Here is a 24381-nt window from a genome sequence, read left to right as displayed (position 1 = left end):
CTTTTTTCTTTCACAGCTGTGGGAAGAAGTAATAGTGGGAGGTTTACGTTACTTCCGTTCTACGAACTATTGTCCGTTGAATTTAATTCAGCCATCAAAAAACGAAATGTGAAATTAATTGTCAGTTTTCATAAGTCATTATAGTTATTTGGTCGATGTGCAAAATATTGTGATTAATTTATCTTAAATTATAATAAATAAAGCAAACCACTTTTTAAAATTATTTTTTGTAAGAAAGGAATCATCGCGTGATTACATGTGTTATAATTAGTTTTATTAAATATGTATGTAAATATATATATATATATATATATATATATATATATATATATATATATATATATATATATATATATATATATATATATATATATATATATATATATATATATATATATATATTTACATACATACAAAAAAAATTCTACTCTTAGCACATAGCTGCTTCGGTAAAAAAAAGCTTTGATTATTTTATTAAATAATAATGAAAAAGTCGTAGTTATAGAAACTAAGTATATAAATTTAAGAGTGGTTTTCAGAATTGGATAATATAGTGGGTAGATCTGAAATAGATTGCATCATTTCAGATCATATTTGATCATGTCATATTTGACTGCATAAACGATTTCTTAATTTTAATTTTGTTAAATGTGCCCTTGGCTCGGAAAAACTCAGTAAGGGCACATTATTGTAATTTTTTAATTAAATTTATAAATTAGTAGATTATATGTACATATATTAACGCAAACATTTTTCATAACATTTATTTGATCGTTGACGATAGGTCAACAAAGTTAAAAATTTTATTTTTAATAAAACAAAACTTATACAAAGTACCCCTGGCTTTAAGCCTCTCATCATTTGTAATTTTCTGTTGTCGAGAACAAGGGATGATAGTGAGGGATAGGGGATAGGGGATGGTATCAGCTAAAACACGCACTACTGTGCTTTCATTTTCATTATTTTTTCATGTTGAAATGTTCGCATGACCGATTTCTATTAGTCCCTTTTGCCTCAAAAATAACAAAGCTCTCAAATTACAGCTCTCCTTTTTTCTTTGAGACAGTTTTAGTAGAGATTTATTCAGCATTGGTATACATACGTAAATATGCATATGTATTATCAATTCCAAAACTGAAAGGTATTCCTCATTTGATATGAAAATATGTTTAAAAAAACCTTTTAGCAAAATTTGACATGCGTATGTAGAAAATTTAATAAAATGCTTTTTTTCTCAGCCAATTTTTTTTGTGATACTGTAGAAAACAAATAAAATGGATTCGATATGTACCCAAAAAAAACATAAAAAATTAATCGAGAAATTCCCGAGTTCGTGAGGAAGAATCTATGTATTGGTTTTGAAACCAGTGGACGTTATAATTAAGTTAAAATAAAATTTTATAACAAAGATATTAAAGATACAGAATTTTAATGAACTAATCAAAAGAGTATAAAGTGGTACATTTACTTATGATGTATATTTTAACATTAAACGTATAAACTGTAATCAAATTTCTCTTAAGCTTCGATGTAACTATTGAATGTAACAAATTTAATTTAAATTGAATAAATATGATTAAATTACAATTTGAGTTCGTATCTAAATATTCTGTTAACGAAATTTCTATATCCAAATATTTGTAGTAATACAGCGACATTAAGAAAATCAAAATTCCAATTAACGCCTATTGTACAATTGAATAAGTTTTTTGATTAAAATGTATTTCTGATATTAAATTGTATTTCTGATATTAAATTGAAATGTAACGTGGGTATTCACATTTTAAAGTTCTGTGTCATTTTGTCGGAAGTCATTGTGTTTTGAAGCCCTTAGCTCATAATTCCTTCTGTAACTTCTCCTCCCCTTAATCAAAGTACTAAATGTCTTAGACCCTTCCCGGTGCTAATTTCCATCAAAAGCCTTCTCCAACTTGGTGATGTTATTTCACAATCTACAATAATGTTTGGGCGCAAAAGTTAACAATACATACATGCGCTTTGTTCCTGCTTCAGTAACTTTGCACGTGATAATAATGTTAACTTCCATACTTTATGGCATAATTATCCACCAGGCTGTTTAAACCTACAGCGTTTCTAGTACTTCTGGAATACAAACTAATTCTTTTGAATTTTTTCCTTATATACTTATTGTATTAGTTGAATAACCAAAAATATTTTTTTTTTTATTAAATCACTTTAAATCTTCATACTTCTTACAGGGGTAAGGAATCCGCTCTAAATAGTGTAGACTGTATCTCGTAGGCTTAGTTTTTTTATTATTGTTAATTACATGCAGCCAAGGTGATTTTTCAATCCAAAATTCATTTAATATTACCCTAGACAGACACCTGACGCGCAAGAGTGATCACCTTGCCTTCACATTCCAAGAGAACGCTGCGTCAATACAGTGCAATGCCCTATGCACAATTAAATGTTATTTAAGGTTAGAAGAAGAATATAGTAATTTCATAATAAAGTAATTTATACAGTTTAAAATGGAGAGGAGAATCTCGGAAATGTAAATTTCCTTTCAACCTCGAAAACCCCGGGATTAAAACAATCTAATTAAAGATCAGAAAGACCAGCACGACCGAAAATTCCGTAGAATCACGGGATTATATTTCATAGTTGTAACACTCTTCATATATATATTTTCCATATAATTTATGCGTTTGAACATAAAATTTTGTGAAAAATTTAATTTTCGCGTAAAGCATAATTTTCCCTCAGAGCATTAGTTTTTCTGCAATCTCTTGTCTTTTGCACAACATTTTCATATCGTGTGAACACATGAACAGCCTTTTAAAAAGACGTACTGCAAAGTACGCTCCGTGTCATAAAATTCAAGCCTGGTGGAGAATACAAAGGATAGACAATACAGATTTCTAAGGACTAGGGCGTTGGGAAGGCTGTGTAAGGAGAATATCACTTCAGTATTATGAACTGTGAAAAGGGACATGACGTAATACGCGATGTAGCCCGATATCGGTATACAGCGCCATATTATAACCTCTCCATAAAATGTTTACTTAACTAGAGTAATAAGATTTATGTAGTATATATACATATATATATGTATCCAAGTATCAATATTTATTTGACTCGATAACGATATTAATACATCAAAGAAAAAAAAAAAAAAAAGAAAACCAGTATTGACGAAATTTAGGAAACGACATTTCGTCGATTAAATCATTTGCAATATGTGTTTTTTTTTTTCATTTTTCATTCAACTTAAATATATGAAATTATAATATGTTAACAAGTGACTCATTTATTTTATGACGTGATACATAGGTATTGGATTACGAGAATGATGAAAGTGGGTTGAATGGAGTTGAAATGCGTTCTTTCAAATGAATGTGCGGCAAAACGATGTGTGATACATGTTTGAATGATGATAAAAGGAATGAATGCATGTCTGAGATAAACATTATCGATACAAATTAAGAAAGGTGTGTGGAGATAGTTTGGGCATGTGATTCGAATGAGTAAAGAAAGAACTTTGTTGCAAGCCTTAGGGCTTGCAACAAAGATGCAAAGATGCTTGCATCCTAAGATGTTCAGACTAATATTTTTCAGACCAAGTCGAGAAGACGAAGATTTATATTGATATACTAGCTGTAAGGTTTATAATCCAATATTTGGACCAGTTACTTTATTTACAATATTTTGAATGTCTCCAGATTTTGTTCATGAATATTTATAGAACCTTGGGGTTTTAATTTCCCTTAAAAGGGGCATATTAAGCTGAGGAATTTAAAAGAAAAGACTCGGTAAAAAAACATTATTTCTTTTAAAGGTACAATACATAAGGCCTAATTTTTTAGTCCATTCTCGTTTCGTTTTAAAATGTTATTTCTAATGAGTTCGTAACAATGGAAAAAAAATATGCTCAATTCTTATAAAACAATACTTAGTTTCAAATTATACAGAAAATTTAATTTAAGAATATCGAAAACCTGTATTTTTTTTTATTCTTATAAATTACGTTAAGGTGAAATAAACAGACTGTACATGTTTGCATTTAAAATCACATCCTTTGTTATATGTATATATATATATATGTAATAAAATAACTAGGTACCTACCTATACATTTTATTAAGTACTTACAAAAAGTACCTACATAAAACAGTTCTACCACCAGATGCCGCATGCGTCGCTCAGAATAAAACAAAAGACTTCCGATAATATTATTAACTGTCAGAATTAGATAGATAGATAGATAGATAGATATAAAATTATTATAAAGATAAATTAAGAATAAACTTTAATTACAAAGCAACACATTGTTTATTTTATTATTATACACCCACTTTACATATTATTTACACGCAATTTACAAAAGAAAAATATTACCACGTTATAAAACGACAATTTTGTTAATTGGAAATGGATTATGAAACATTAGATGTATTAAAACAATTACTACAATATGTTCGGAGTGAGAGAGAAAAATTAGAAGATGATCAAAGAAAACGATTAGAAGATAAACAAAGAAGACGTGGAAATCTAAGAACTAGTGATAAAATTAAAGATAAAAGTCCATGTAAGATTTGTGAAAATTTAAATAAGGGAACTCGATATCACTCTGAAGCAACGTGCTGGTTTAAAACAAAGGAGGATGATAAGATTAATAATAAAAATGAAGATTTACAAATTACACAGAAACAGTGCTTGAAGAATGAAAATAAAAATAATGTGGAAAAAATTTCTACAAAATATAAAATAAAATATACTCCAGAAAAGAAGAATTTCGAAGCAGATTGTATGAGCAGGAATCCAGTAATAGAATCGAAGGAAAATGCAAATGAACAATTAAAAGTTGTAAATTTGGTTAAATTAGAAGATATTTTAAAAGATCAGAATAAAAATGAAGACATACAAATAACACAGAAACAGTGCTTGAAAAATGAAAATAAAAATAAAGTAGAAAAAACTTCTACGAAAGATAAAACAAAATATACTCCAGGAAAGAAGAATTTAGAAGTAGATTGTCTAAGCAGGAATCCAGTATTAAAATCGAATGAAAATGCAGATGAACAATTAAAAGTTGTAAATTTGGTTAAATTAGAAGATATTTTAAAAGATCAGAATAAAAATGAAGACATACAAATAACACAGAAACAGTGCTTGAAAAATGAAAATAAAAATAAAGTAGAAAAAACTTCTACGAAAGATGAAATAAAATATACTCCAGGAAAGAAGAATTTAGAAGTAGATTGTCTAAGCCGGAACCCAGTTTTAGAATCGAATAAAAATGCAGATGAACAATTAAAAGTTGTACATTTGGTTATATTAGAAGATACTTTAAGAGATCTGAATAAAAATGAAGGAATTCAAAAGAAAAAAACAAATGGATTGAGAAAAACTGTGTCTACTTTAAAAGGGTCAAGAAGAAAAAAAAATACAAAAAAAAAGAAAGAAAAAAAAGAACGGAAAAAAAGAGAAAAAAAAGAAAGAAAGAAAGAAAAACAAGAAAGAAAAAAAGAAAGAAAAAAAAAGAAGGAAAAAAGATAGGAGGAAAAAATAAAAATAAAAACTTTATCATATCACTAAACTTATACCAGTCCCTTCACTACAAGAAGATGATCCGGAGGACGAGTGAAAATTTTACTATGAATTTTCATCCCCAAGGGGGGAGATGTAATAAAATAACTAGGTACCTACCTATACATTTTATTAAGTACTTACAAAAAGTACCTACATAAAACAGTTCTACCACCAGATGCCGCATGCGTCGCTCAGAATAAAACAAAAGACTTCCGATAATATTATTAACTGTCAGAATTAGATAGATAGATAGATAGATAGATATAAAATTATTATAAAGATAAATTAAGAATAAACTTTAATTACAAAGCAACACATTGTTTATTTTATTATTATACACCCACTTTACATATTATTTACACGCAATTTACAAAAGAAAAATATTACCACGTTATATATATATATATATATATATATATATATATATATAATATATATATATATATATATATATATATATATATATATATGTATATATATATATATATATGTATATATATATATATATATATATATATATATATATATATATGTTTATATATATATATATATATATATATATATATATATATATATATATATATATATATATATATATATATATATATATATATATATATATATATATATATATATCGCTTTCACTTTGTTGACTAATAAAAACACGCGCTTATTGGGATGTCAAAACGTCAAAAAGTTGTTGTAAATTGTAGAATACTAATTATAACTTTATTTAAATTGTAAAATTAGTAATTGAGTTTTGTTTTATTTCAATTAAAATAATAAACCCAAAAGCTTCTAAAATCTTTTGTTGAAAGCTTACTACAAATATGTTAGCTTATTATTTTAGAGTATTATATAGCTAAAAGCAAACAAGGAACTTCCAAACTATTACATTATGTTATCGTTTTAAATGTTAATCAAAGCGTAAGAAATGGCCGGGAAGTTGGAAAATTATCCCTTATAACACAAATAAATTGGCATTACATATGATATATTTATACAAACGAAACAACATATGATATTTAACCCCTTTTGTGCATAATATAGTACAAATCAATCTGTTTATTTTTTTAGTAAAACCAACTTTTCTTTAACCAAATAAAAAAAATCGACGGTTATTTAAAAAAGGATGCTATTGGAATTTTTCCCAGGGTGTTTATACACTCATTTTAATTATAGTCCAATGTTTATCATCTTAAAATTAATATAAATTGTTTTTTTAATTAATTAACTCATTATTTTATTGTAATAGTTGAATTGTGATTCTAATCCAGTTTCATTACACGATTTTCAGTTTATATTCTGGTATTGAATCCATTCTATCACAATTAGATTTTTCATTTTTCATTTTTCCCTTTGCTTCACGAAAATAGCATAGAATTGTAAATTTTGAGCAAATATTAAAAAAAAAAACTTTTTTTATCGATAAAACACTCATAATTTTTTCACCGCACTAGTAATGTAATTTTGTACCATTAGAAACAAGACATTTCTTCGAAATTGGATCATATATATTTATGTATAGAACATCAGGAATTTGAGTAGTGTGGTTGTCAATCATGGGTAGAATTGGTAAATGTTACACATGTGTAAAATAATCTTTCAAACCAGTCTATGACGGTCGTAAGCTCCGTAAACTCCCAGACTTCCATATTCTTCTTCATTAATGTCAAAAAAAGGAAAAATAAAAGACATTTCTTCTTATAAAATAAAAGTTAAGTTCCTGGGCTTCAAGAGGGACTTACACTAAATATTAATATATTGTACTGGTAATTACGGAAGTCTGTTTTCTTTTTATCTTCTTTGTGTTGTTTTTTCTAATTTTCATAATTTTTTTAAGAAGTTAAATTTCTTTTTTTTTATATCCTTTGGGAAGTTATTAAAATATTTGATTCCCAAATATTTGTACATGCAAGGTAATTATTATTCCAATAATCGTAAGAAATTCTGCTAAGTAAATCCCATTTCAATTAATGAAGGAGACACTGTTCCAACTAACATTTAAGTCATTAATTTCTGGAGTCTATTTGCGTAATACTCAGAGTTCTCATTAATTTGAATGACGTTTTTTGTATAATAACAATTCGCTTTTCTTTGGCTTATCTCCTTTATTAATTCCCCTCATATTTCAGCAGGCATCGCGGATAATCAAGGTCCTGAGAGACGTCTTAACCTGTATCTTGTGTTTGGTTGATTTAGTGCTGTAACGAGACACTGGAGACGCCTACCAGAGTAATGTTTTATTAATCTAAGAGAATAAACTAGAATTCATTAATTAATTATACTGTCATGTCAAATTCAACCTGACTAAATATTTCATGATTTCATATTTCAATGCTTTCCAAATTATGCATAATCGATTGCGTAATATATCAGGGAAAAAGGAAAATATTAATTACAAAATTATATTAAACTCCATATCATGGTTAATATTTTTTTAATTGATTTGATTCAACATCTGTTAAGCAAGATTCGTCAATATCCAATTCAAACCCCTCCCACTCCTTTCATCCTACTAGTATATAAGCTGGTTTATTAATACGTTTAACACGATCGCATGTTTAACCTCGGCTCGTAACGCATGTCTGTGGTGAAAACTTTGACCAAAAATCGCATGTGTTAAACATTTTGTGTAGTTTAAAGTGTGTAAATGGTGCTACGGTGGTGAAGGGTGGTATTGTTTGCATGCTGTAGTAGTGATTGTCCTGACGACGAGCCGGGTACGTCTCGAAACCGGTAGACATAAAAATGTCGGTGACTGGTTATATACTAATATTATTAACATTTTTTTAAAAAAAATAATGTTTTTAATGATATTGACTTATTGGAGTAATAGAAAATGTTGTCTGAGAGAAAAAATTCCAAATGAAATCAGACGCCGAGCAAAATTTGACTATATAATGGATCTTATCGCAAAATCAAAGTGGCAATGATGGACTGATGGATGGACATCCAGAATCCTAAAATGGACACCTCAGGATGAAAAAAGAGGAACAAGTTGACCCCAAAAGGATAGGTCGATGACGTAATTCAAGAAAATTGGACAAGAGCGGCCAAAGGAGAGAAGCATGGAAGCATGGAAGAGAAGAGAGATGCCTGAAGAAAAAGAAGGAAAAGAGTGAGATGAAGGAATAATTTATCTGGCCATATCCACTCCCTATGTAGAGCATATAAAAAAAAACTAACTAACCATCACGCCGGTTCCCCGCAGGGGTAGGCAGAGAGAATAGAACGCCACACCACTCTGTCTTTGCAAACATTATTCGCCTCTTCCACGTTCATGCATCTCCTCATACATACCCGCCGATTGTTACGACTCCTAACCTGACCACTTACAAGTATTTGGAATACCCGATCGTGCCATGTTTTTTTCCGTCTTCCTCTGCTTATTTTCCCAATAACATTCGCCTCATAAATTTGTTTAACCGTTCTTTCCTCACTCATTCGTTTCTGCATGTCCAAACCAACTCAACACACTTTTTTAAATTTTATCGATAATGCTTATCTCAGCTTTGCATTCCTTCCTAATTCACTATTCGAACATCTATCAAACATCGTTTTGTCGCACATTCTTCTATTCTTTTAGAGCATACGAAGTCCACAAACTGTCTCCAGGCTGTTCTGTCAGCCACCAACTCCCTTATATCTTCCTAAGCCAGTTTCGCAACAGGACACACCCTTTAATTAATAGTTATAAAATATTTTTATTCTTTGATGTCATAGTGATATTTATTTTTTTAGTTTACCAAGCGTTCTGTAATGAATTCAAAATAATTGTTAAAATCTTTGTAAATATTATTAATTAATGTTTTACTTAGTAAATACCACTATTTCTTAAAATCTACTGTGACACGTGTTTCGATGCATTCCGCATCATTTTCAAACACCGTATGTTTCAAACACCGTATGCTGGTATTTCTGGTGGTATTTACATTTACAACATTTTGAGTGTGTCCAAATACTTCTTCACAAAATCTGGATTATCTCCAATTACAGGAGTTATTTTCATATTATTTGTTGACATCTCATCAAAGATGAAGAAGAATATGGAAGTCTGGGCATTTACGGGGCTGACGACCGTCATCGGCTGGTTTAAGTGGCCACTTTACACACGTGTAACATTCACCAATTCTACCCATTATTGACAACCACACTACTCAAATTCTTGGAAGTTCTATATATATGAACCAATTTAGAAACCTTGTTCTTGAATCACTAGAACTTCACTAGAGACATCTATTGGTGAGATGTAAAGAAGCTTTTTTACTAAGCAGAAACTCTTATTAGTATGTGAGGTCCGAATCCTGGATTATAATCACACACATGAGAAACGCCAGAAAATACCATTTTCATTTTTATTATTTTTTTAAGCTTATAATTTGACCAGATAATTTATTTACAACATTTTGAGTGTGTCCAAATACTTGTTCACAAAATCTGGATTATCTCCAATTACAGGAGTTATTTTCATATTATTTTTTGACATCTCATCAAAGATGAAGAATTATTCTTCTTCATCTTACACGTGTGTATAGTGGCCACTTAAACCAGCCGATGACGGTCGTCAGCCCCGTAAATGCCCAGACTTCCATATTCTTCTTCATCTTTGATGAGATGACAAAAAATAATAAGTAAAACATTAATTAAAAAAGGATAGATTTAACCACAAAGTGATTGCCGAATCAATTAATGAAATCTTTGTGAATAATTTGATAGGGAATAAACTAATAATCCTTGGGTAAATTTATTAAAGCTCTCTAAGATACTTAAACCGAAACCATGAATTAACTCCAGAAATCATCGCTTCATTTAAATATACAATCTTGAACGTTCATAATATTATGATATGACTTACATTTCTTAGTGAATTCAGAAAATAAACAAATATATTCCCCCGGTACATTTATAATACGATCTATCTATCCGTTGGCGATGGCTATAAATTATATCCGGAATTCTCTCGAGAATTTCATTAAATATCATAATTTTCAAACATTAAAAATTGACTCCATGCCATTATAATTTTAATGAGTTGATTTTATGGTAAAATCTATCCATTTTTAATTTCAAGTGTTAGTAAATACCAAATCAATTTATTAAAAGAGTCGATTTTCATTGAATGCATGAATTTGTTTAATCCATATAAATATAAATTTTAATATTCGTCCAATCAAAACCACCATAATACGGTATCTGAATATGATGTGGAATGCATCGAAACACGTGTCACAATAGATTTTAAGAAAAAGTGGTACTTAAAAAGTAAAATAAAAATTTCAATATTTTTTTTATTATTTTGTTTCACTGGGATATCGACCTGTTATCAAAAAATGAAAAACACTTTGCCAAATTATTATTATCGATGTAAAATTTTACATTATTTTTAACTTTTGGTTGAAAATTCTTATTTAAAAAAAAAAATTGAAAGCGTAGTAAAAATAAAACATCGGATGTGTCATAGTCCTATACGAGTATATTATGTAAACATATCGTAATCGTACAGGAGAAAGTGACCAACTAACAAAACGTAAAATGTTCAGGAGGGCCATTTAAGTCACTTTTGCTTGGCAAGAAAATAAACATCAATGCAGTTATTAATTTTTAACAAGTCAATCTATTATTCTTCCAAGTTTAAAATCTTTTGGGATGTTCAGGGCAATATTGAGCTAGTAAGATATCAAAAAGTCAATGATCACGTTTTTGTAAAACATGCACTAGGTAAGTAAGAAATCGTAACCCTATACAATTTGTACTTAAACCATCATTTCATGAATACATTGTTAACTGTAATTTAAACATTTCTTCGGAATTAAAATATATTATGTAAAGCCCTTGCTTTGCGTTACGGTTTAAGGGGTACTTGGCAGGATTACACGGATAAACCGACCGAGAAAAATTCAACCAAGAACGTTGCTTAGGGATGTAAAAAAACATATGTCTTCATGAACGAAGGTACCTATCTCATTTATTATTAATAATTGAATGAAGCACCTACACACTAACTCGGTAAAGCCAAAAGGCTTAATGTCAGTATCGTCTCGTTACTAGGCCAAAAGGAGAAACCCAGAGTGGGTGAATGAAAAAAATAGCGCCCTTACTTTTAGGAATTTTGCAACTGGGGAATGAAATATACAGGATCATCCAAAAATAATGCCAATATTTAAAAAATATATATATAGCACCGAAACCCTTAGGGCGATTGTGCACTACACGGAATTTTACTGTCCGGCAGTCCGGTCAGCATGATAAAACGGATGATTGGCTTAGATTGGCTTGTGCTTTTGGCCGTCTTTCTTCGGATCACCTAATCCGCACATTTTAAGATAAAAATCATTGAATTACCTACCTTACATATATATTTAAAAAAAAGTTATTTTATAAGGAGAGTGAATGCTGGGAACAGAGTGAAAAATATGTGTTTAGATGGTTTGGACGTGTGGAACGTATGAGTGAGGAAAGAATGGTTTAAAAAAATTATAAGGCAAAGGTAGTTGATGGAAGAAACAGAGGAAGACCGAGAAAAACTTGGCCCAATCAGGTATGTTAAATACTAAAAAGCGGCTGGGTCAGGAGTCGAAATAATCGGCAGGTATGTATTAGAAGATGCATGAATGTTGAAGAGGCGAAGAATTCTTGCAAAGATAGGGTGGTATGGCGTTCTATTCTCTCTGCCTACCTTTTCAGGGATAGCGACGTGAGCGCTAGTTGGTTTGTTTATTTTAAATACTGGCATTATTTTTCAATGACCCTGTGTATACGTACGTAATGTGTATTCCCAGCCCGCGGCGACATTTAAAGAAGCTTCTCGTCCGTTCTCTATGAAAACAGCTTTTATTAAAGCACATCGCTTTGTCTCCGTTTTTTTCCGGTCCGCCTGCGGTTTTATTTTCTTTAATCGTAACGGTTTTATGCTTAATTAATTTGCATACATTGTCCAGCCCGTTGCGAGGATAAATTCTCATTTTTGTTATCCCAGAAAAAGTGCCCTCATTATGGGACTCAGGGAATTTAAATAGGTAATTTAGATACTGTGTACCACTAAATTAGATTGTTTTTTAAAAGGGGGCTATCTTTCAGGTTAATCCTATTAAGATGTCAGCAAGCTTTATCATTAAGCATCGGTAGACTTAAGTAGCTACAACATTTTGAGTGTTTCCAAATACCGTTCCGGAGGTCCCGTGTTTGATTCCCAGGGGGAGTGGGATCAAATAAATATAAGTGATTTTTCACTCTAATATTTATTAAATTTCACCCTGGACTGGTACCTGAAGCGGAGGGCTGATCACCTTTCAAGATCGTTAACGTTAACGATCAAGATAACACTGCATTTGTATGATGCAGTGCCCTATGCATCATTGGGGTGCGGATATGGGTTTGAATGATTTCAAAATAAGTCAGGGCACATTTAAGTTTCATGTAATGAACGCAAACCTTAATTGCCGTTCATTATTTTATCGTCTGCCTCTTTACTGTAGTGGTTAGAGGACTAATCTACCCTGATGATGGCCTCGGGTTCGATTCCCATAAAAGTTTATATGATGCAGTGCTCTATACACCATTGGGTTTGAAGAAATGATTTTTAACAAATCTGGATTATCCCCAATTAGGAGCTTTTTTTATTTTACATCTCAACATAGATAAAGAAGAATATTCTAAGGAGTCTGGGTATTTACGGAGCTTACGACCGTCATAGGCTGCATAGTGCATCACTTTACACACGTGTAACGCTAGAAAACATCATTTTCATTTTATTATTTTTGCTTATAATTTAACCATTTAACTTACAACATTTTGAGTGTATCCAAATATCTGTTCACAAATCTGGATTATCTCGAATTAGGAGTAATTTTTTTTTCTATGATGGTCGTGAGCCCTGTAAATGCCCGGACTTCTATATTCTTCTTCATCTATGATGAGATGTCAATTTTTTTTTCCAAATAATTCGATATTAAATTAGAGATAATCCAGATTTGTGAATAAGCATTTGGACACACTCAAAACTATTTTAAAAAAAAAGAATTTTGTTATGTTTTTTTTATTTACAAAAATACTTCTATTTCATACTTTTTGTGTGTGCCAAAGCGGCTCATTATTAGAAATAGGTATCAAATTGTGGTAGAGTGAGTTCGAACCAAGACACCCTGACTGAAGAGTCCGCGACACTAGCCACGGGACCGCATTCCGACATAAAATGTTGTACCACCACTGTTAGCCGTATTTTTCAGCACTTGGAATGACTTGAAAGAAATTTGAGAAAGCGGTCCACCATTACAGAGGCGAACATTAGAACTACTTTGAAGTATCTATCTGCATGTAATCCCTCTTATTGAAAACCATTATCACCAAAATCCCGTCGGAATAGAATATGATACCGACCATTTTTTGCTCCGAATTCCATTAACGTCCTGTCATCGACGATAAATTTTTAACCCTTTTTTTCAGAAAGATAGGAAAAGTTTAATCACAAAGTGATGAAAAGACAAATATTTCCGTACCTTTGGGTAAAAATATCAATTTCCTAAAAAAAAACTCTGAACTTTTTTGAATTTTGACGGTATACCTGTATTTAGTTTTATTTATTTATTTTTCATTTCGCACATATTTACAATTTATGAGAAAAAACACTTATTTACTCTCCAGCAATATATATATATATATATATATATATATATATATATATATATATATATATATATATATATATATATATATATATATATATATATATATATATATATATATATATATATATATATATATATATATATATATATATATATATATATATATATATATAAATATATATGTGTATATATATATATATATATATATATATATATATATATATATATATATATATATATAACGTGTTTGTCCAAAATCTTAAATCTCCTAAAGTAACTCACCGGTAACTCAACACGAGCTTTATCTATCTTCTTTTATATTTAACCAGATACAGCCTCATCAACGCTTGACCGGAGACAGCTAGTCAAAAATAAAAATCATGTCACTTTTTAAAAAGGACATTTAGGGTGACATTTTTTTTCTAATTACATGCACCCCTGAACCCTTTGTCTGTTGATCAAAAAAATTATCACAATCCTTTGTGTCACATTGATTAAAAATTCCGTTTTCAGTGAGTTGATCATCTAAGGATATTTTTTATTCATTGTTTGATCCAACTCTAAAATTATTCCCAGAGTAAATAAAGCCGAGACGTGTTTTTGACAGTTACGAATAACGGTACTTTATTTTTTGTCCGCGAAATATATTATTCCACCCATTTTGCGTTCTGTGACGTATCTACATCATATCAAAACTTGATGATGTATGATGAAATTTATATTTATAAAGTTATGAGAGAGCGACACTTATTAAACTGTCGAAAAAACTAGGGTTAAACTAAGAATCATTTTTAATATTTATTGATTTACCATTATCTATGTATAATGACATGTTGATTAAAAAATTAAACACTTGTAGTCATTTCTTGTGTTAATGTATGTTTAGATATTTATTGTAACTGTAGACAGTTGGTAGAAATCCATATTGAATTGATGGGGAATATATCCAAAATTCAACACGGTTATTGGATTGAATTCTACATTCAATAAACTCCCTAAAGAAATTTAAAAATAGAAGATATAAAGACTCTTGAGAAAAAAATTTAAGCCCATTACATTTAAATCTTGGAAAAATATACAAAAAAAAGATACCATTTATTAAATAACATTAAACTATGAGTGTAAGTCCCTCTCCAAGCACAAGAGCTCAGTCTCTTTTTTGGAGAGGCACAGCGAATCAAAATATAAAAGTTTTCCATATGTATGAATGTTTAAAATATATTATGTTTTACTTAAAAATGGAAATATATTTAATAAATTTAAAAATATATATATCCAAAATTTAACACGGATTTTACCCAACAATGTGTTAAGATATTTTGGAAGCCAGTTAACACTCGATTTTTTTTTAAATATTATATTTTGTTTGTTTTTTAGAATATATATTGAAAAACTTTTTTTTAAATACCTCCCTTTCAATAACTCTTTTATTTTCAAAATCATTTACATTTATGTCAAAGAAAAGAATAAATTACGTCAACTGTTTGTTACCTTGGATTAAAGAAAATTAATCTGCAATTCATCGTATATTGGGTCTTAAATTATCTTTCATCGAAAATTTACTTGACATCTTATGTTTCTTCTAAAAATTTAAATAAATCAACTGGTTCCTCTTTCGTGCAAAATTAATGAGTATAAATTATTACCAATTAGGTTTACACACAGAACTAAGCACAAACATAAATTATTCTATGTTGTCACGTGTCGAGAACTGCTCTAAGGGTTGATTTAAATTCTAAAGCCTCTGTATTATGACGTTAAGAAATACACCCTAAGGATCTTGTTAAGGCGAGATAGACTCTGATTTAACGCATGATGACAGGTTGTCTTGGGAACTAATGTTTTATGTGGGAACATTTCGTTGGTACTTCGAAATAAATTCAATTTAAGTATATTATAAGAATAATGTTAAAGCCGAGATTTTTTCAGTATGTTATACAGTACCTACAGGACACACAAGTTAACATAACCATGCTCCGTTGAGAGTATAGGAACTTTGAAAGCACAAGTAATAATTTTTACTGAGTTTGAAAATTATGCGGAATGCATCGAAACACGTATCACAGTAGATTTTAAGAAATAGTCGTATTTACTAAGTGAAACATTAATAAAAATGAAAAAATTTTACCTTTGATCGCGTACGTCTCATATGTATAAAAGTAATGGTAGTAGTTATTAGAATTAGAAGGGTAGTAACATATTTTCACTCAATCATTTTTTTGACATCTCAACGCTGACGAAGACGAATATTTAATTCTGGGTATTTACAGAGCTTATAACCTATCATAGGCGGGAGAAGTGATCACTTCACACACGTGCAATTTTCACCATTCTACCCATGATTGACAACCACACTGCTCAATTTTTAGGAACTCCTACAAATATCATTAATCTCATGACGCTGTATATGTAAGTTCACAAGAGCCATCTATGTTGGATTGAGAGAGCAATTATTTATCAGAGACCCTTTTAGGATGTTGCATTCATCATGTTGGCAAAGATCTGAACCCCGGATTATTTTTACATACTGGGAAACATGAGTTTCAATTTTATGCAGCTTATTATTTGACCTGTTATTTTTACTATTTCTTCTGTCTGTTGAGGTGTCAAAAAATTTAAAAATAACCTATGTGGAGAAAATCCAGATTTGTGACAAGTATTTGGACACACTCAAAACGTTATCACTATTCCTGTTTATATATAAGTATATATATATATATATATATATATATATATATATATATATATATATATATATATATATATATATATATATATATATATATATATATATATCCATATATATAAATTTTACTGTGATTACGATAGTTGTTTCATAAAAGATAAGTAAAAAAGCAAACAAAACGGAAAATCATTCAAATGTATACCCACATACAAATGCATATTTTACTTGCAAAGTAAAATAAAAATATGCAATCCAACCGGCCGTGAAAGGGTTGAAACCTTAGATTTTAGGGTCTGTTTGATATTCCAACACCGGCATATTGGAACAGTCGAAACACTACCATAAAATTTTATTGTAGGCGATTGAAAAAACGCTACGTCAGATAAAAGGAGTGCGCAGGTCTTAAATATTTTCCAAATGTTGGTGAACTTTCTAGTTTTCCATTATATTTTTAAGGAATTTCCCCACATTTAAGGTATTACAAATATCGCGTGTGTTTTCACAACTGTCTAAATGGATAAATTCATAAATTAGAACTGAATAAATTCATAATATCAACATTCTTGTAACTTTCAAGGCGAATTTATATTAACGAAAATTCTTTTTTCGTTGTTTTTTTATTACTTGCATACTTACTTAAGTATTTATATTTCTTTATCAATTCAAAATAAGCCAGGGTGTATTTGTGCTTTATACAATGTAAATAAACCCCATTTACCGTTGATTATTTTATCGTCGGCCTATTTAGTGTAGTGGTTAGAGCACTAAGCTACCGCGCTGGTACGATTCTCAGGGAGGTAAAAAATTGTACGTTAAAAGCATTGTTAAATTTGTGGTATGGTAATACAACACTCTCCTTATCATTTATCTTTCACCTTGTATAATACCACTTATGGTGATAACTATACTTCTTGGCTACCGGTTTCAGGATAACCGTTCCATCATCAGGTCAATTATATTATTCCGTAATCAGTAGTCGTGAAGTAGAGATTTTGAGTGGTATTACACAAAGTGAACGGTAAATGAAAAGGAGTTTGTTTAATAAATATCTTTTATTTTATTTTGTGCATACCTACATATATTTTATATTATTTATTCATGCGGCATTAACTTTGTAAAATGACTTTTATTATTTTATTAATTAAACACTTGTATAATACCACTTAATGAGTTTCATTTCATTACACACGACTAGTTTCGATAATTACAGTTGTTTTCATCTACAGGTGATTAGTAAAGTAACGAGCAAAAAAATTAATTACGGTATTTGAAGAGATTGGTAGGTTTATAAAAGTCCCGTTCGTTACCCCCCTTCTATTTATTACCCTACTAACGTCTATATATGCGTGAATATTTTTGCTCGTTAGTTTTACTGTTCACCTGTAGATGAAAACAACATTAATTTATGAAGCTAATCGTGTGTAATGAAAATAACTCATGTTGTGGAATTATACAAATGTTTAATTTTTTTTTAAAAATATTTATGTTCAAATTTGATTATAGAGTTGCTAGAATTTAGAAAATATTTAACACACGAGTTGCTCTAAAATTTGGGTCAGACTACATAATTGTTTTGGTATAAATATGTTAATTATGATTTTATTAGGCAAAATAACTCTAAACAAATGGATTTCATAGCATCATGGAGGCGAAAATTAATTAGAAATTCACTTAAAGCCATTTCTCCAACAGGCGTGCCTCTTAAAATCAGCTTAAATATTAAAAACTTTCCCTATTTTTGAAATTAATTTATTTACTTTTTAATCACTTTTGATCCTGAATTCTTTTAAGCTTAAGTTTTGAAAATTAATTATGTTGGCAAAAAATGAATCAAAAATTTGCACCTGAGTCCGTAGACGTCAAACAATTACATTACGTTGTAAAATTAATAAAAGAACTTTGTAAAATAAAATGGAAATTCAGGAAAAAATATCATATTAATAATATGATCTTTTCACGTCTCGTGTACGAAATAACCTTATACATATCGCTCACTCCTTTCAAGAACGTCATAAATCAAAAATCGTCAATTTTCAGTTGTGCATGTTTTCGGAATGCCCAGAAAATGTACTATATCCCAGCAAAAGCGGCATATTTTTAACATAATATTTACCCGCCACAGGGCAGAAAGTGTTGTTTTTGCATTTTGAAGAAAAGGTATTGTTTAATTGTTTTTTCAAATATACTAAATATTTTTCAAATGGAGAAAAAACCTTCAGTTTTTACCTAAAAAGATCTGTTGCACAGTAATTGTTCAAAATTAAATCAATTTAAGGTCAGATACATATTTTTAAAGTTAATTTAGAATCTCAGAGATATGCTTTGGCTTACCTAAAAAAAATAAGGAAATATAGTTGTAAAGAAAGTGGCAAATTATTTATAAAATTTATTTTCATTTGATAATGAAAATAAATTTTTACTAAATGTAAACATTACTTCTATTTTTTTAAAATGTTTTTCGCAGATACTTTGTGTTACATGTAAAAGACTTTATAAAATAAAACAACTTTGTTTTAACCACTTTTTTATTGGTACACTTTATCCAATCGGTTTTGATAATAACCTTGTCATCATCAGGGTTTATGTGAAATTCTAAAATATTGAAATACTCATAGTTAATTACCCTTCCCTTCCTTTACTTCAAAAACTTCCACGCACTCCGTACACCATATGAAAATATGATTTAATTCTGTTAAATGATGTTTTTATTGTGCATTACTTTAAACATTACATTGTTTTAAATACGTCTAAAAGAGTATATCACTTATATTAGCCATAACTATGTTAATGTAAGAAATAAAAGTAAATTGGTCACTATTGCTAAAATATTTTTCAATAATTGATTAAAGCCCATTATCGTGGTACCGACATTTATGTCAGTAAAACTACGAAATTGTGATACGGCAATTTCTCGCTACCGTTCAGAGTAGCATAAAATCTTATGTTTTGTACCACTCAAGTGGACCGTAGTTCTCCACTTAACGACTTTATTTAACTACCCTGAATTATATACGAAGGTGGCAACACCGGCGAGTAGTTACAGCTACTGCCGAGCAACCACCGACCGTACATAATAAATAATGAGAGGCCTGTGGCAATCCACCCCTCCACCCTAGAACAGAGACCTAGGGTTTATTTCGCTGGCCAAATAACTTCAATTCCAAGTGCCATTATTTTTTAAGCGATAATGTCCGTAATGCGTTTTTAAACGTCAGAAAATCCTAAAAGTCAACTTGGAAACGTGTTTAAAGACTAAGTAATTATAATACATGGTACAATGAAATTCATTAGAAAGAAAACCATATTTCACTGTAATCGTATTTGATATTTTCAAAAAAATGCACTTTGGTTATATTTAGATGTCGTTTCGTATTATTATCAACAATATCTTATTCTTTTACTTTAGGCTTCTGTCTTCCACTGCTGGATATAGGCCTATTCTGTATCCTTGATTTTTTCAATCTGTTGGTGTTTGCAGCCAATTTCTACCCCCACACAGCGGCTATGTCGTGTAAATTATGGATTAATAATTTTATTTGCGTCATAATTTATGTATTTTTAGCTCATGTAGAAGGCATTGGTTCATCGAGTAGTAATGACAATGACAGAAAATTATCCGTATTCACGAATTCTGTTTATATTTGACCCACTAAAGAATACTCTATGCAAAAAGTATATTAGGCCGGTGTGTATACCATGTATCATACCCTCATCTAGTTAAAATCATCATATTCAGGGTTGCTCAAACTTTTTCTGCTACGGAACACTTCGCTAATTTTTTTCGTTGGGCGATTCCTAAATTCTTTTCTATTCACTCTTCTTTAGTATAGTTAAAATCATTATATATTTTTTTCGAATATGTATTCAGGCCCGCGGAACACAGTTTGGGAAACCCGACTTAAGTAAATCACTATGGCTCTACCTATGTGTCAAAATCAATAGTGAAAATAGATTTTAACTAGATACGGTAGGTAAGGACCAGCCTAAATATGTTTTTGTGTATTGAGTTTTAGTTGATAGGTCAAATATAAACAGAATTTGCGAATACCATTAATGCCAAGTACTAAGAATAGTGAGAGAGAAAACGTTATAATAGAATTTTTGATATTTTCATATTGATACACTGCGTCATTTGCATAATCTTATTAAAATTATAATAAAAAAATATTATAATATTTATACATAATATAAAAAAATCTAATATGACGCATTTATGAATTTGAATCCTCATTCATTAGAGGATTAGAGCTTGATAAAAACTAACTAACTAACCATCACGCCGCTTAACACTTAAGACCACTTTTGTTTTTATTAATGTAAACACAACAAGTTTCGAGAACTACGGACGCTCTCATCAACAGGTGATAATACAAACAGTTCTCGAAATAAGTCGTGTAACTTTGCTTTGCGTATGGCGTTAGGCAGGATGTAAAGACACTCTTTAGTGGTCTTAAGTGTTTTATTTTTATATTTACATCATATTGTTATTCCACAAAATTAATGAAAAATCAATTCACAGTAAAACTTCGTTGTTGTACCAATACCATATAAAATCAAGTATTATATTTAAAAAATCAAGCTATACATGTCCAAACCAACTCAACACACCTTTTTTTAAATTTTATCGATAATACTTATCTCAGCTTTGCATTCCTGTGAACGAATGAGTGAGGAAAGAAAGGTAAAACAAATTTATGAGGCAAATGTAATTGGAAAAAGGAGCAGAGGAAGACCGAGAAAAACATGGCAAGATCAGGTATGCCAAATATTTGAAAGTGGTCAGGTTAGGAGTCGTAATAATCGGCGGGTATGCATGAGGAGATGCATGAACGTGGAAGAGGCGAAGAATGTTTACAAAGACAGAGCGGTGTGGCGTTCTATTCTCTCTGCCTACCCCTGTGGGGAAGCGGCGTGATGGTTAGTTAGTTAGTTTTTATCAAGCTCTAATCCTCTAATGAATGAGGATGCAAATTCATAAATGCGTCATATTAGATTTTTTTATATTATGTATAAATATTATAATATTTTTTTATTATAATTTTAATAAGATTATGCAAATGACGCAGTGTATCAATATGAAAATATCAAAAATTCTATTATAACGTTTTCTCTCTCACTATTCTTAGTACTTGGCATTAATGGTATTCGCAAATTCTGTTTATATTTGACCTATCAACTAAAACTCAATACACAAAAACATATTTAGGCTGGTCCTTACCTACCGTATCTAGTTAAAATATATTTTCACTATTGATTTTGACACATAGGTAGAGCCATAGTGATTTACTTAAGTCGGGTTTCCCAAACTGTGTTCCGCGGGCCTGAATACATATTCGAAAAAAATATATAATGATTTTAACTATACTAAAGAAGAGTGAATAGAAAAGAATTTAGGAATCGCCCAACGAAAAAAATTAGCGAAGTGTTCCGTAGCAGAAAAAGTTTGAGCAACCCTGAATATGATGATTTTAACTAGATGAGGGTATGATACATGGTATACACACCGGCCTAATATACTTTTTGCATAGAGTATTCTTTAGTGGGTCAAATATAAACAGAATTCGTGAATACGGATAATTTTCTGTCATTGTCATTACTACTCGATGAACCAATGCCTTCTACATGATCTAAAAGTACATAAATTATGACGCAAATAAAATTATTAATCCATAATTTACCAACATTTATACTACATTAAATAATAATATATTGCAGTTCAATATATTCGTAACTATATTAATACATAGAATTTTTTTTGAAAATAAAAAAAACTAGGCCGGAATATCTCTAGCACGAAGTTTGTAAAAACATTCTCTCTACAGTAAATTACTGCATTTTTTTTAGCAAAACAGTTTTTGCCCAGTATTTGATAAATCGCAACATAATATTCTTTAAACCCAGTTAACATTTGACGTAATTGAATTTTTTCTTAAAACACCGTTTTGGTGTTGAAATCTATAAAAAAATGAAGTTTTTCATCGAAATAAACGTAAAGTTTTGGAATGAAAACAGTTACTGAAAGGGAAGGAGTTAAAAAAAAACATATATTTTTTTCAATATATGTATGTATGGTACATATGATCTAAAAAGCAAACAAATCCAATACGTATTTTTTTTTTAATGGGCGTGAAGTTACGACGCTTACTGAATATCCGCAAATAGACTATTATCAAATTAAGTGCTTTTAAAAATTCCATTTCACATTTCATACTATTCAACGTAAAACATTTCAAGGGTAGATTACCTTATCCTCCCCCTCTGCTTTTATCAACCCTCTTAGTCAAGTAGCGTGTATCTGTTTATATTTGTTATGTAACTGTATATACCACGATATTCTGTTTAAAAGTTCTCGTGGTCTAATTCGTAATTTGTTTTTTAAGGATTTAATGCAAATCTATGAATTTATACAATACTTCCACTTACAACATTTTTAGTGTGTCCAAATACTTGTTTACAAATTTGGATTATCTCAACTAAAGAGTTATTTTTTATATTATTTTATTCCTAAGCGGAGATTATCCAGATTTGTGAACAAGTATTTGGACACACTCAAAATTTTGTAAATAAATTAACTGGTCAAATTAAAAGCTAAAATAATAAAATGAAAATTATAATTTCTATCGCCTCTCATGTATGTGATTATAATCCATAATTCGGACCTCACATACAAAAGAAAGATTTTCTGCTCAATAAAAAGCTTCTTTCATCTCACCGGAGATGTCTCTAGTGAAATTTTAGTGATTCAAGCACTATTTTTCGAATTCGAACAATATATATAGAAGTTCCGAGGATTTGAGCAGTGTGGATGTCAATTGGTGAAATTTGTCTAGAAATGGTGAATGTTACTAGTGTGTAAATTGACCACTTAAACCATCCTATAACGGTCGTAAGCCTCGTAAATGCCCAGACTTATATATTCCTCTTCATCTTTGTTGTGATGTCAAAAAACAATATACTACCACTTAGTATGTCACATTGTTTGTAATTTTTACTGAAAATAAACATAACCTTGGTGACCCTCGTTCACCTGAAAGATCATACCACACATTTAACATTATTTTCTATACACTTGTAGTCGTGATAAATTATCGTTAAACACTCAATGATTTTCCATATATTATCGTTACGCGGTCAATCAATCTTAAAATAAAGACAACTATGAAAAACTTTTCTAAGTACATAGGTACCTATGTTAAAAAAAAAGTTTTATTGATTACATTTAAATATATTATTTATTGATTCGGCATTGACTCTGTGGGATAACATGATGTTTTAAATAAAATTAAATAAAAAAACGCTGGTATAAGTCCCCTTTTTATAGTTTGTTTATGGAAACACGACTAGTTTCGATAATCACAGATGTTCTCATCAACTGAAAATACAAATTTTGTATTTTGTACAAAGTTTTTAAAAGTTTGTTTCTTCATCTGTTGTTATTATTGTTCACATTTTTCCATACATCTGTAGTTCTCGAATCTAGTTGAGTTTATAAGTGGATTATTTATATATTTAA

The 24381-nt window shown here is 29.8% G+C and overlaps 1 protein-coding gene across 1 annotated transcript in view; it reads right to left on the bottom strand.

Annotated features, from left to right (window-relative positions):
• The window catches only part of LOC148303948 (uncharacterized), a 57068-nt gene that overhangs the window by 26168 nt on the left and 6519 nt on the right, over positions 1-24381 (bottom strand). The window lies entirely within an intron of this gene.

This window comes from Brachycentrus maculatus, unplaced genomic scaffold (genome assembly GCF_059751285.1).
Source record: "Brachycentrus maculatus isolate JH-2025_06_01 unplaced genomic scaffold, ASM5975128v1 h1tg000338l, whole genome shotgun sequence".
NCBI classification, from domain to species: Eukaryota; Metazoa; Arthropoda; class Insecta; order Trichoptera; family Brachycentridae; genus Brachycentrus; species Brachycentrus maculatus.
Note: the sequence above shows the minus strand (reverse complement) of the source record. Positions and strands in the feature narration are given on the sequence as shown.